We start from the raw sequence: 13,577 nt of genomic DNA on the forward strand, positions 1-13,577 counted from the left end.
CTTCACTGCTGCTGATAAAAAAAAAAAACTGTCACAGAGTGCTGCATTTTGATTTGAATTCATGAGCCTAGTGCATTGTTTATCAATACGTCATGCGTGAGTGTCCTGAGCAAACGGCTGCTGGCATCTGCCAACCGCTGGCATTTTTCAGATCTTTAAACATGTTTTAATTGTTGAACATTTAATCATTACAAGAAGAAAGTAAACTTAGACAAAGATTGTAATGGGACAACAGGTCTGCAGAGGCCAGGAGCTCTGAGCTGCAGCAGAACTTCACAGAGACGCAGAACGTCACTTCTGAAGGAGTCGATGCTGTCCTCACTGTCCTGTAACACACAGAACAACTGATTACACACACACACACACACACACACACACACACACACACACACACACACACACACCGCTGTCAGTGGTGCTGTGACACTCGGTCCCTGGACCGTCGGCTACACAACGATGGGGACTTTAGTTTTCATTCTCCATACACACTTGTTAATTCACAGCACACACTCATACGACGGTGACATTAACGCGCACCGCCACGTCTGCTCATAGCGCAGCAACAATGCAGCAGCGTCAGGCCGTCACTGAAACGCTCCGTGGAACCGAGACATGACACGGTGGCGGTGCGCCCGGTGTAAATGTTCACAGAATCAGCTCCGGTGACCGCGGCGCTGACGACTGGGGGTGAGTCGCGAACGTCACATGTCTTGGTAGAGCACGGCTGCAGCGACCCTCCGACAGTCCCATCGCTGCGTGTCAACCCCCCCTCTCACTTTCTCTCCGCGCCACACACACAAACTGACTCACCTCTTCTCACTGATGAATACACAACTTCTGGATCAGGCTGAGCTGAAAGATACACACAGTGGACTTTAATTAGACCAGACAATGGACACAGTGATAGTGATAGTGGTGTGTGTGTGTGTGTGTGTGTGTGTGTGTGTGTGTGTGTGTGTGTGTGTGTGTGTGTGTGTGTGTGTGTGTGTGTTTGTGGTGATGGTTGTCGAGCTTGGCTGGGTGCAGCTTGGCTCGTGACAACTCCTGAAAATTAACTCTTTTCATTGTTTTTGGCTACTCTGAGGTGAAGTGTACGGCTGACTCAGTTCACTACACAACATATCTCTGACCCGATTTATGTAATTTAAGCATCAGAAAGTGCGTTGTGTGCTTTCAATCACCAGTGCCGTGACACGCCGGGTTTATCTAGCCGAGCGGCGAGGCTAGACTATACTGTGTGTCAGCTGGCAGCTCGGGTCAATCGGCTGGAAGCAAACCATCTCAGCTGGATCATCCAATGTCCAACGGAAAAACGAAAGAACAAAAGGTAAACAAAATACCTTTCGTTCTTTCGTTTTTCCGTTTCAAAACCAAATCAAAAAAACTAAAAAAACAACGTTGTTTTTCTGTTATTCTGTTTTAAAACCAGAACGGAAAAACGGAAAAACAGAATAACACAAAATCACACATAATCTGTTTTAAAACAAAAACAGAATAACGGATGCAAGCGGGGGGTGTGGAGAGTGTGGCTCCGGGGCTGCTCAGCGGGGCGAAGCAGCAGCGTGACCCGGGGGACCAAGGTACGTTTTATCAGTCTGTTTTCTGGGAATAATTGACATAAGGAGAAACCAGATACAAGCCGTTTTTTCGTTTTTTCGTTTTGGAAAAAAAAACGGAAATCAAAATTTCAGTTCGTTTTCTCGTTTTTGGTTCTTATTTAACAAAACGAATTTACCACTCAATATTTTGTTTCCGTGGGTGGGCGGGTCCTCTGATTGGCTAGTGTGCTTCCTTGCCCTGTGCCCTTCAAAATAAAAGTTCCTCAATTTGATAATGTCGACAAAAATATTACTGTAGGCTAGGCTAGCAAACATAGATGACCCCATCACCCACAGTCAAGACTGACACGGCTTCAAATAACAATAATAGTAGGCTATTCATAATGAAAATGAGAACTTGTGTAGTTATGATGACTTCAGTGTAGATGTTCAGCCACAAGGTGGCGCAGTTATTACATGAAGAGTAGATCTGAGGGCTTTACTACGACGGAGGCTCACAACATATCGTGTGTATTATTGAAAGCGAGGGGTGTGTCTACAGGCTATAGGCTAGTGAGTACAGAGTGTCTACTCTGTACAGTAACTTCGTTCAATACAGTAGATACTACTTCAAAGTGGCCATTTCACTCGCGGGGAGCGAGATTCACGCAACACGTGAAATGTGAGTGACAAAGTGATCAAACACGTGAGCTTTGACTGATAGCTCCCCTGGTAGCACAGCTCCCTCAGTAAGCTGAATCATCCGCTAGTGTGGGTTCGAGTCTCAGTTTAGGTTGTACCAATAATGTGTTTTCTTTTCTCATCATCATTATGATCACATATGGCTTAGGTTTGAGCAAATAAATGAGCAAATGAGCATTAATTCTCCGCCGGGCCGAGGCACCAACTTCCCTGCTTGTGTACATGTTTGTCTCCAACGGCTTATGACACGCGCCGTCCCTGCAGAGTGACAGCCCAGGACAGGTGCTGAAGTGTGGGAGAGGAGGGAGAGACTGGGCTCCGCGGGGCTCTTGCAACTTGCGGCGGATCAGGAAGGGTAGAGGACTATGGGATCAAATAAGGGTCATAAAGATTCTGTACTTGTACAATGATGTTCAAATGTGTAATGAAGTTTTGTGGTTGTAAAAATATTTTGTGCCCGTGTAAAAACAATTTGTGCATGTGTAACACAGTTTTGAAGGTGTATAAAAGATTTTGTGCTTGTGCAACAAAGTTTTGAAGTTGTAAAAAGATTTTGTGCATGTGTAACAAAATTTTGAATTTGTAAAAATAGTTTGTGCATGTGTAACAAAATTTTGAATTTGTAAAAATAGTTTGTGCATGTGTAAAACATATTTTTATCCATGGGAATATGTAAAACTAAATCCGACGGACACACAAATTTCCCACCTTCAAGTACGACCCTGAAGTTACAAGTTTACAAAACTCAAGTTACAAGTACGAATTTTGACCCTGTTTTGACGGCTGAATGAATAGCCAATCAGCACATTGCTTACTGACTTGCCAATCAACCCGGCCGGTGCCCACACATTTGAACATCATTGTACAAGTACAGAATCTTTATGACCCTTATTTGATCCCATAGAGGACCGACATGACAGGGGGTCTTGGTCTCCTGGTACCTGTGCTGGCCAGGAAAATGCACAGTGTACACGTGTACATATTTAAGTACACGTTCACATCCCTATAAACATGTACACAAGCAGGGAAGTTGGTGCCTCGGCCCGGCGGAGAATTAATGCTCATTTGCTCATTTATTTGCTCAAACTTAAGCCATATGTGATCATAATGATGATGAGAAAAGAAAACACATTAATGGTACAACCTAAACTGAGACTCGAACCCACACTAGTGGATGACTCAGCTTAATGAGGGAGCTGTTCTACCAGGGGAGCTATCAGCCATAATGCTCTTATGTGTGATCACTTTGTCAGTCACATTTCACGCGTTGCGTGAATCTCGCTCCCCGCGAGTGAAATGGCCACTTTGAAGTAGTATCTACTGTATATTGAACGAAGTTACTGTACAGTCTTTGTCACTGTACAGTAGACACTCTGTACTCACTAGCCTATAGCCTGTAGACACACCCCTCGCTTTCAATAATACACACGATATGTTGTGAGCCTCCGTCGTAGTAAAGCCCTCAGATCTACTCTTCATGTAATAACTGCGCCACCTTGTGGCTAAACATCTACACTGAAGTCACCATAACTTCATAAGTTCTCTTTTTCATTATGAATAGCCTACTATTATTGTTATTTGAAGCCGTGTCAGTCTTGACTGTGGGTGATGGGGTCCTGTCTGCTAGTGTCTGTAGCCTACTAGCCTACAGTAATATTTTTGTCGACATTATTAAATTGAGGAACTTTTATTTTGAAGGGCACAGGGCAAGGAAGCACACTAGGACCCGCCCACCCACGGAAACAAAATATTGAGTGGTAAAGTCGTTTTGTTAAATAAGAACCAAAAACGAGAAAACGAACTGAAATTTTGATTTCCGTTTTTTTTTCCAAAACGAAAAAACGAAAAAACGGCTTGTTTCTGGTTTCTCCTTATGTCAATTATTCCCAGAAAACAGACTGATAAAACGTACCTCCGTCCCCGGGGAACTCTGGTGGTGGGATGGCATGGACCACGGTCTGACCAGCTCGCTCCACAGTGGACGTAAGTGAGGGGTGTGGAGAGTGTGGCCATGGGGACCAAGGTACGTTTTATCAGTCTGTTTTCTGGGAATAATTGACATAAGGAGAAACCAGAAACAAGCCGTTTTTTCGTTTTGGAAAAAAAAACGGAAATCAAAATTTCAGTTCGTTTTCTCGTTTTTGGTTCTTATTTAACAAAACGAATTTACCACTCAATATTTTGTTTCCGTGGGTGGGCGGGTCCTCTGATTGGCTAGTGTACTTCCTTGCCCTGTGCCCTTCAAAATAAAAGTTCCTCAATTTGATAATGTCGACAAAAATATTACTGTAGGCTAGGCTACAGACACTAGCAGACATAGAGGACCCCATCACCCACAGTCAAGACTGACACGGCTTCAAATAACAATAATATAGGCTATTCATAATGAAAATGAGAACTTATGAAGTTATGATGACTTCAGTGTAGATGTTTAGCCACAAGGTGGCGCAGTTATTACATGAAGAGTAGATCTGAGGGCTTTACTACGACGGAGGCTCGAAAGCGAGGGGTGTGTCTATAGGCTATAGGCTAGTGAGTACAGTGACAAAGACTGTACAGTAACTTCGTTCAATATGCAGTAGATAGCCTACTACTTCAAAGTGGCCATTTCACTCCCGGGGAGCGAGATTCACGCAACGCGTGAAATCTGAGTGACAAAGTGATCACACATGAGAGCATTGTGACTAATAGCTCCCCTGGTAGAACAGCTCCCTCAGTAAGCTGAATCATCCGCTAGTGAGGGTTCGAATCTCAGTTTAGGTTGTACCATTAATGTGTTTTCTTTTCTCATCATCATTATGATCACATATGGCTTAAGTTTGAGCAAATGAGCATTAATTCTCCGCCGGGCCGAGGCACCAACTTCCCTGCTTGTGTACATGTTTATAGGGATGTGAACGTGTACTTAAATATGTATGTAACCCCTCTTGTTCGGTATCATGGGTAGAAGAATCGACACCACACAGGTATAGTCAGGTTCGTGGCGTTTACTGACAAAAACAGAAAAAGCTGATGGTTACTTCCTTCAACACACAGCTCCTGCCCCCGGTCACACAGCGGACAAACACAGAAGGGGCGAGCAAACGCTTTTGATCGTATAGTGGGTTTTCTACAATAAATATATTTAAAAACAATAATCCATTAATTATTTTCTAACAACGACAACAACAACAACCATGAACCTATTCTAAACAGAGAAAAGAAAATACACACACACACATTTACATGCGTTAACATGCCGAGGCCAAACAAAACGATACTTTGTAGTGTACACAAAATGTAAACATACCTGACAAAAACAGAAAAAGCTGATGGTTACTTCCTTCAACACACAGCTCCTGCCCCCTAAACATTACATAAAATACAATAAATAAACCTAAACAAACTGAAACCATATGAAATGAACGGTGAACAGCTGACCGTTACAGTAGAACTGACTGTAACGGCTGAAATGATAAACATTGATATAACACACAAAATAAAAGATGACAACACTTAAAAACCATTACAAAATGTGACAAAATCAATCCCAAAACGTATTATGTAAAGTTTTTCCTCCAATTTTGATTAAAAAAATGATAATCAATAAAAACACACGGAGCTGTTTACAGTACGTACCGGTCACACAGCGGACAAACACAGAAGGGGACGAGCGAACGCTTTACCGTTGCTAAGCAACCACCAGCTGTTAAAATAAATAACAGAAAAGGCCTCGCATGGAAATAAAATAAAAGCCAGCAGCACAATAACTTGCTTGACCAAACAAACAAACAAATTTTGACGAACTTCATATCTATTTACAACCCTGTTACATGTACACGTGTACACTGTGCATTTTCCTGGCCAGCACAGGTACCAGGAGACCAAGACCCCCTGTCATGTCGGTCCTCCACCCTTCCTGATCCGCCGCAAGTTGCAAGAGCCCCTCTCTCTCCTCTCCCACACTTCAGCACCTGTCCTGGGCTGTCACTCTGCAGGGACGGCGCGTGTCAAGCCGTTGGAGACAACGTACACAAGCAGGGAAGTTGGTGCCTCGGCCCGGAGGAGAATTAATGCTCATTTGCTCATTTATTTGCTCAAACTTAAGCCATATGTGATCATAATGATGATGAGAAAAGAAAACACATTAATGGTACAACTGAGATTCGAACCCACACTAGCGGAGAACTCAGCTTACTGAGGGAGCTGTTCTACCAGGGGAGCTATTAGTCACAATGCTCTCATGTGTGATCACTTTGTCACTCAGATTTCACGCGTTGCGTGAATCTCGCTCCCCGGGAGTGAAATGGCCACTTTGAAGTAGTAGGCTATCTACTGCATATTGAACGAAGTTACTGTACAGTCTTTGTCACTGTACTCACTAGCCTATAGCCTATAGACACACCCCTCGTTTTCGAGCCTCCGTCGTAGTAAAGCCCTCAGATCTACTCTTCGTGTAATAACTGCGCCACCTTGTGGCTAAACATCTACACTGAAGTCATCATAACTTCATAAGTTCTCATTTTCATTATGAATAGCCTATATTATTGTTATTTGAAGCCGTGTCAGTCTTGACTGTGGGTGATGGGGTCCTCTATGTCTGCTAGTGTCTGTAGCCTACTAGCCTACAGTAATATTTTTGTCGACATTATCAAATTGAGGAACTTTTATTTTGAAGGGCACAGGGCAAGGAAGTACACTAGCCAATCAGAGGACCCGCCCACCCACGGAAACAAAATATTGAGTGGTAAATTCGTTTTGTTAAATAAGAACCAAAAACGAGAAAACGAACTGAAATTTTGATTTCCGTTTTTTTTTCCAAAACGAAAAAACGAAAAAACGGCTTGTTTCTGGTTTCTCCTTATGTCAATTATTCCCAGAAAACAGACTGATAAAACGTACCTCCGTCCATGGGGAGCCGCTGTGGAGCAAGCTGGTTCCGTTCTGGTTTTAAAACAGAATAACAGAAAAACAACGTTGTTTTTTAGTTTTTTTGATTTGGTTTTGAAATGGAAAAACGAAAAAACGAAAGGTACACGGATTTACACGGATTTAAATAGCAGTGTACATTTTTTATTTTTTTTATTTTGTTTTGTTTTGTTTTTGTTTTGTTTTGTTTGAGTTGTTTGGACAGACATGTCTATTAAAATACCCCCCAAAAAAGGTTTAAAATTTGCTCACTTAAACATCTGCAGTTTGAAAAACAAGGTTTATGAGTTAAGCTCAATATTGCATGACAATGATATCCACATAATGGCCATTTCTGAAACCCATTTGGATAACACAATAGTGGATTCAGTAGTTTCTATACAAGGGTACAACTTATTTAGACTGGATAGGGATAGATTTGAAGGTGGCACATCTTTTTTCTGAAAGAGCACATTCCAGCTAAAATCAGAAATGATTCAAGAAGTGGGAATGGTTTGGAGGCTGTATGGCTTCAAATTCACATTCCTTATTGCAAACCAATATTAATATGTTGTTGTTATAGGCCACCATGTTCAAATGTGGATTATTTAGACCAGGGGTCTTCAACGTTTTCCAGGCCAAGGACCCCCAAACTGATGGAGAGATGGAGCGGGGACCCCCTATATATTGTATAAAATTATGTTTTATATTTAACTGGTCCTGTAGTGCCATACAGGGCCGTTGTATAGGGGAGAAAGGTGATGATAATTCTAGGGGCCCAGCGCCCAGTAGGGCCCACAAAAACCCCAGTAGTCTAATTTTTAATTTTTTTATTTAAAGGTTTATTTGAAATGGGACCTCACATATTCATGAACATACAAAAAAACAACAATTAATTGCAGTAAATATGTCGGATTTAGCTAGGAGCTAGTTTCCATCCGTAGTCCCATGACACTTAAATAAATAGAATTACAATCAGACATTTAAAAACGATAAACATTTAAGACGATAGGCAATAACCTCCGTAGGGGGTATAGCAGCAGTTATAATTACAGTGTTGCAGATTACTCAGCAGGTGACAATGCTAGGCGACGCATTGCCACCTGCAGAGAGAGAGAGAGAAGAAAAATAACACAAAAAATAAAAAAGGAATAATAATGAATGAACAAAATAAAATGGACTGAATAATCTTTGTATGACTGAATTATTCTGCATAAGACCCTGACTAATACTCATAGTAATGCTGCATTAGCATCAAAACAAAGTAGGCTAAATAAGAAATGATAATACATACGTATAGTCTATGAAAAAAAGTGGAAAAGTCAGGGGGCAGGGGTCCACTTTAGTATTCTTTAAGGGGGCCCAGAATTCCTAGCAACGGCCCTGGTGCCATATGCCAAAATCAGGCTTTTTTTTAGTAGTTTGGCAGGTCATGGGACTCCTATATTTCAAAGAGACTTGCATAAAAAATATATGCCATGCCATCTATGATCACAACTGAATGTGTGATCATAGATGCGGAGAGAAAGTGAGAGGGGGGATTGACACGCAGCGATGGGACTGTCGGAGGGTCGCTGCAGCGGCCGTGCTCTACCAAGACTCGTGACTCATCCCCAATCGTCAGCGCTGTGGTCACCGGAGCTGATTCTAGATGATTCTTTTCAATGTCTTTTAAGGTCTTATTCTTTGTATTTTGTATATATATACAGTACAGGCCAAAAGTTTGGACACACCTTCTCATTCAATGTGTTTCCTTTATTCTCACTGAAGGCACCAAAACTATGAATGAACACATGTGGAATTAACAAAAAAGTGTGAAATAACTGAAAACACGTCTTTTCTTCTTTGTCTTCTCTTTCTTCTTTTCTTCTTCCTCTCCTTCTTCCTCCTCCTCCTCTATCTCTGCCCCCACCAATTCTAGTTTCTTCAAAGTAGCCCCCCTTTGCTCTGATTACTGCTTTTTGCTCTTGGCATTCTCTTGATGAGCTTCAAGAGGTGAACCTGACCTGAACATGGTTTTCACTTCACAGGTGTCAGTGTGCCTTGTCAGGGTTCATTAGTGGAATTTCAGTGAGAATCTACAATGTAAATAGTCATGAAAATAAAGGAAATGCATTGAGTGTGTCCAAACTTTTGACCTGTACTGTATATATCTGTGATATTCCCATTTTATGTTTATCTGTTTTCGTTTTGCTTTTATGTTTAACTGTGGTCTTTTTTTGTGCACACGTCAAGACCCTATAGACGTCTGAGGTTGTGATTTTCCTCGCTCGCTGCAGCGGAGGCAGAAACAATTACGCACAGCCTACAGAAGTTTCAACGTCCATACAAGCATTTAAGGGTGTTTTCACACCTGCAGTGTTAGTGCGCACTAAATTTAGATCGCACTAAATTTGGTCCAGTTTGGGTCAGTGTGAAAGCAAATCGCACTCTAATGCACCAAAACTAGTGCGGCCTGAGGAGGTGGTCTCGGTTCGGCTCCAGCTGAACTCTGGTGCACTAGTTGATGTGTGAAAGCAACCGCACTCTGGTGCGAGCCAACTGCCAGGCGAACTCAACAAGTTTGAGCTAAAAGGGCTCCCGTAGTCGTTGACAACGGGTTAACGCAGCGGGGAGACACAGCTCTGTCCCCACAGACGAAGCAGCAGAAGCAGCAGCAGCAGCAGCAGCAGCAGCAGCAGCAGGGCAGCCGGTCGGTGTGTGTCCGCTGAGTCCGCTCAGACACCGGACAGGTTGGCGGGTCTGTCCCTTGTGTCCGCGGAGCAGCTGATAACCGAGCTGCAGCAGCAGAGGTCCGCCCGTGTTTAACATTTAACCGGGAACTAACGGGACCGAGCTGGGTGAACGCAACCGGAAACCAGCCGGAAGTACCAAACTAGAAAAGTAGATTATCGTTTGCCAAGAGTTATACATACAATATAGAAATAAATGACCAGAGCTACTAACAACCAGCTCTTGAGTCTCCATCATGAAAGTTTTATCAATCAGCGCTTCCTGATTTCAACCAGTAGTCATGGAGACATGACGCTCTGTGGTGTGAAAACACCCTTAGAAATTATTCTGATCAGTTCCATAATTCAGAGAGGATTTTTAGTCAACAAAAAAATTTACAAAGATCAGTTTTTAGGTTGAAGACACGACAGCAGCACGTATGTCCAGACACTGATGTGTGTCAGCTGGGCCAGCGGGTCGGTGATCAATAAGACACATGAGAGTGTGGCAAGGTGAAGAGGGCCCGGGCGGGGATTGAACCCACACCTCCCGGCCCGGGTAAGAGTCACACGCGCTTACCAGTCACCCAAAGGGACATCCCCTTGGCCAAGTAGCCAGGGCACATGATCAACTGGAGGCATAGTGACAGGAACCTCAACTGTCACATCTCTCCCCCTCTTTTCACGGGGTCATTCCTATGTTCCCTCAGCCCTATGTTCCCACATTTCTAACTTTTGTTGTCACTGAAAATTAGGCCCTATGTTCCCACAGCCCTTTGGTCCCACCATTGGTTGGGTTTAGGCAATGAAGAAAAGAGTTGGTTAAGTTTAGTAAAAAGACCCGGTAGAGGCTAGACAGGCCAGATAGATAGAGTCCAGATAGGTAGAGAGAGTCCAGTGGGAACATAGGGCCTAATTTTGAGGAAAACCTTAGAACTGTGGGAACATAGGGCCGTGGGAACATAGGGCTGTGGGAACATAGGGCTGTGGGAACATAGGCACGCTCCCCTTTTCACAAGCACGTCCTCGTGCTTCCGCGCAGAACTGTCACATCTGATGTGACAGTGGTGGTCCTGTCACTATGCCTCCAATTGATCATGTGCCCTGGCTACTTGGCCAAGGGGATGTCCCTTTGGGTGACTGGCAAGCACGCGTGACTCTTACCCGGGAGGTGTGGGTTCAATCCCCGCCCGGGCCCTCTTCACCTTGCCACAAGAGTATTATGACTGATAGCTCCCCTGGTAGAATAGCTCCCTCAGTAAGCAGAGTCATCCGCTAGTATGGGTCTGAGTCTCAGTTTAGGTTGTACCTTTCGTTAAAGCAGATATCACTGGCACGGCCGTTTCGGCTAATGCTGCGTTCAAGGCAGGCTTTTGAAACCGTAAGTTACAGCTTCAAGTCACAACTACGACTTGGTAGCGTTCCAGGTAACCCGTAGCTCGTGTTTTTACCGTCCTGTTGTCTGTGAAAGTTCCCTATAACGGCCACTCGTAACTTCCGACCCGTGAACTCGTACCAGATCGAACTGGTATGACTTCACAGGAAGGAAAAACACAAAGTACGAGTTTCTTTGAACGCACCATGAGTTAGCAGCCCCCGCCCTTGTCAGGCATCAATTGGTCCTCGTGCTACGTCACCACATTCACGCGCATCCCTTGGCTGCACACACAGCCCTTCATGCCGTTCTCTCTCCTCATTGGATAACACTTGTATCCCACAAGGAAAATTTTCTCCTCGGGTTACAGCAGAGCAGAGTGACGGAGAGACTCGTGTTTAGGCTGAAATACTTCATGTAAGTGATTGCTGACGGAAAATAGGACTATTTAGGACTTATATTAACAAAAACATTCCACTGATATCTGCTTTAATGTGTTTTCTTTTCTCATCATCATTATGATCACATATGGCCCCACGTTTGAGCAAATAAATAATAAACTTAAATAATATAAACTTTCCTGCTTGTGTACATGTTTGTCTCCAACGGCTTATGACACGCGCCGTCCCTGCAGAGTGGCAGCTGATTTGAGAACCTAATGTGGGTTTACTATTGCGCATTTCCTTTTGCTGCTATAAATAATTGCTTAGGATTGACAATGGACACAGGTAAAAACCAACAAAATCTAGCGAGTATAGGGCGTATACTTACTTAATATACATTTCTATAATCATGTTAATATATTTAGGATGAATGATCTTATATGTAATTCTTTGTATAAATGCTGTAAGTATGTAAATTTGTAATAATTTTTTGATTTAATGTGGAGCCCAGGAAGAATAGTCTTCATCTCTATGAAGACTAATGGGGATCCAAAGGATACAATAAACAATAAACAACAATGGTTACCTGTCCTCCTCCCTCCAGCTGCCCTCTGACCTCTGATGACCACCTGTCCATAGGTGACGTCCTCAGTCCCTGTGAGACACAGAGATCACTTCATTAGGAACACCGGGCCTGGGCCCCTGTGTGTGTGTGTGTGTGTGTGTGTGTGTGTGTGTGTGTGTGTGTGTGTGTGTTTGTGTGTGTGTGTGTGTGTGTGTGTGTACCTGCTGTGAGTGTCCTCACGGCAGAGTAGACCGTGTCTTCACCAGATGAAGGTTTGTCTGAAGATGAACACAGATCATCAGTCATCAGTCAGGAGAAAGAAGTTTTCCAGCTGATTCCTCCCACCTGACTCTGCTGAATGCAGGTGACCCACTGACTGAGTGATGACATCACAGCCTCACCTGTCATCACCTGAACTGTCATATTAACAGCTGTGTCCAGGTGTCATTATAAAATGACAATGGCCAAGAGCTGCTCATGTTTTGTTCTTAGCCTCTGTCATACTGATAACTGAATTTATTACTTTCAGGTATTGTCCCTCCTCGAGTCCCTGCAAGGGGCCCAGTACTTCAGCTCGCTGAATCTCAAAAGCGGGTACTGGCAGGTGGCAATGGATGAGGAAAGCAAACAAAAGACTGTCATGACTACCCATATGAGCCTCTTCCAGTTTTGGGTCATGCCATTTGGGCTGAGGAAGGCAGGGGCCACCTTCCAGCGGCTGATGGAGAGGGTCCTGGGGGGGGTAAGGGTAGGATCTGCTTCGTCTACATTGATGACATCTGTGGGGGACCGGAGTGGCCTCCCCACGTAAAGGGAACCAGGGCAGACCAGACTTGTGATGGAGGTAGAAAAAAGAGCGCGCAAAGTGTTTTTATTTTACACCAAAAAAGCTGTAAAAATACACACAATCTGAGGACAAAGGTAAGCAAACCAAAATGGCACATGGAACATAGCCTCACAGCAGGCTACCTCCACTCAGAGCTGTAGAGAGCTGAATGAAGCTCCCTTAAATACAGCAGCCTGCCAAGCCTAATTGGGGCAAACCATTAATGAGGGGAACACCAAGGTCAAGGTCAAGGTTTCTTTATTAATACCAGCTGGTAAATTTGTTGTGCAGACAGGCACTCGGCAATCCCAGTATAAGAAACAGCCACACACAGACATCATGACAGACAAATCACAAATAGAAAAACACAATATAATCAAAATACATGGACATAATCATAGGAATAGAAATAGAAAAGAAAAGTGCTTCTACATGTCCCTGGGGCCAACTAAGTTCAATATGAACAAGATCACCTTGTGGCTTTACTATTCAGCATTACAATTGCTGTGGGTATGAAGCTGCTTCTGTACCGTTCTGTCCTGCCCTTAGGGGCCACAGAACGACAGCCAGAGCGAAGGAGCTGGAACTCG

The 13,577-nt window shown here is 43.6% G+C and overlaps 1 long non-coding RNA gene across 1 annotated transcript; it reads right to left on the reverse strand.

Moving 5' to 3' along the window:
- Positions 1-219: 219 nt before the first annotated feature.
- Positions 220-12,254, reverse strand: LOC311001400. Its single transcript, XR_014596175.1, has 3 exons — positions 12,183-12,254; positions 811-852; positions 220-326 (listed from the first exon to the last, which is right to left on the reverse strand). It is a non-coding gene; the product is annotated as an uncharacterized lncRNA (long non-coding RNA).
- Positions 12,255-13,577: the final 1,323 nt, after the last annotated feature.

Source organism: Trachurus trachurus, assembly GCF_905171665.1.
Source record: "Trachurus trachurus genome assembly, chromosome: 18".
Taxonomy (NCBI): Eukaryota; Metazoa; Chordata; class Actinopteri; order Carangiformes; family Carangidae; genus Trachurus; species Trachurus trachurus.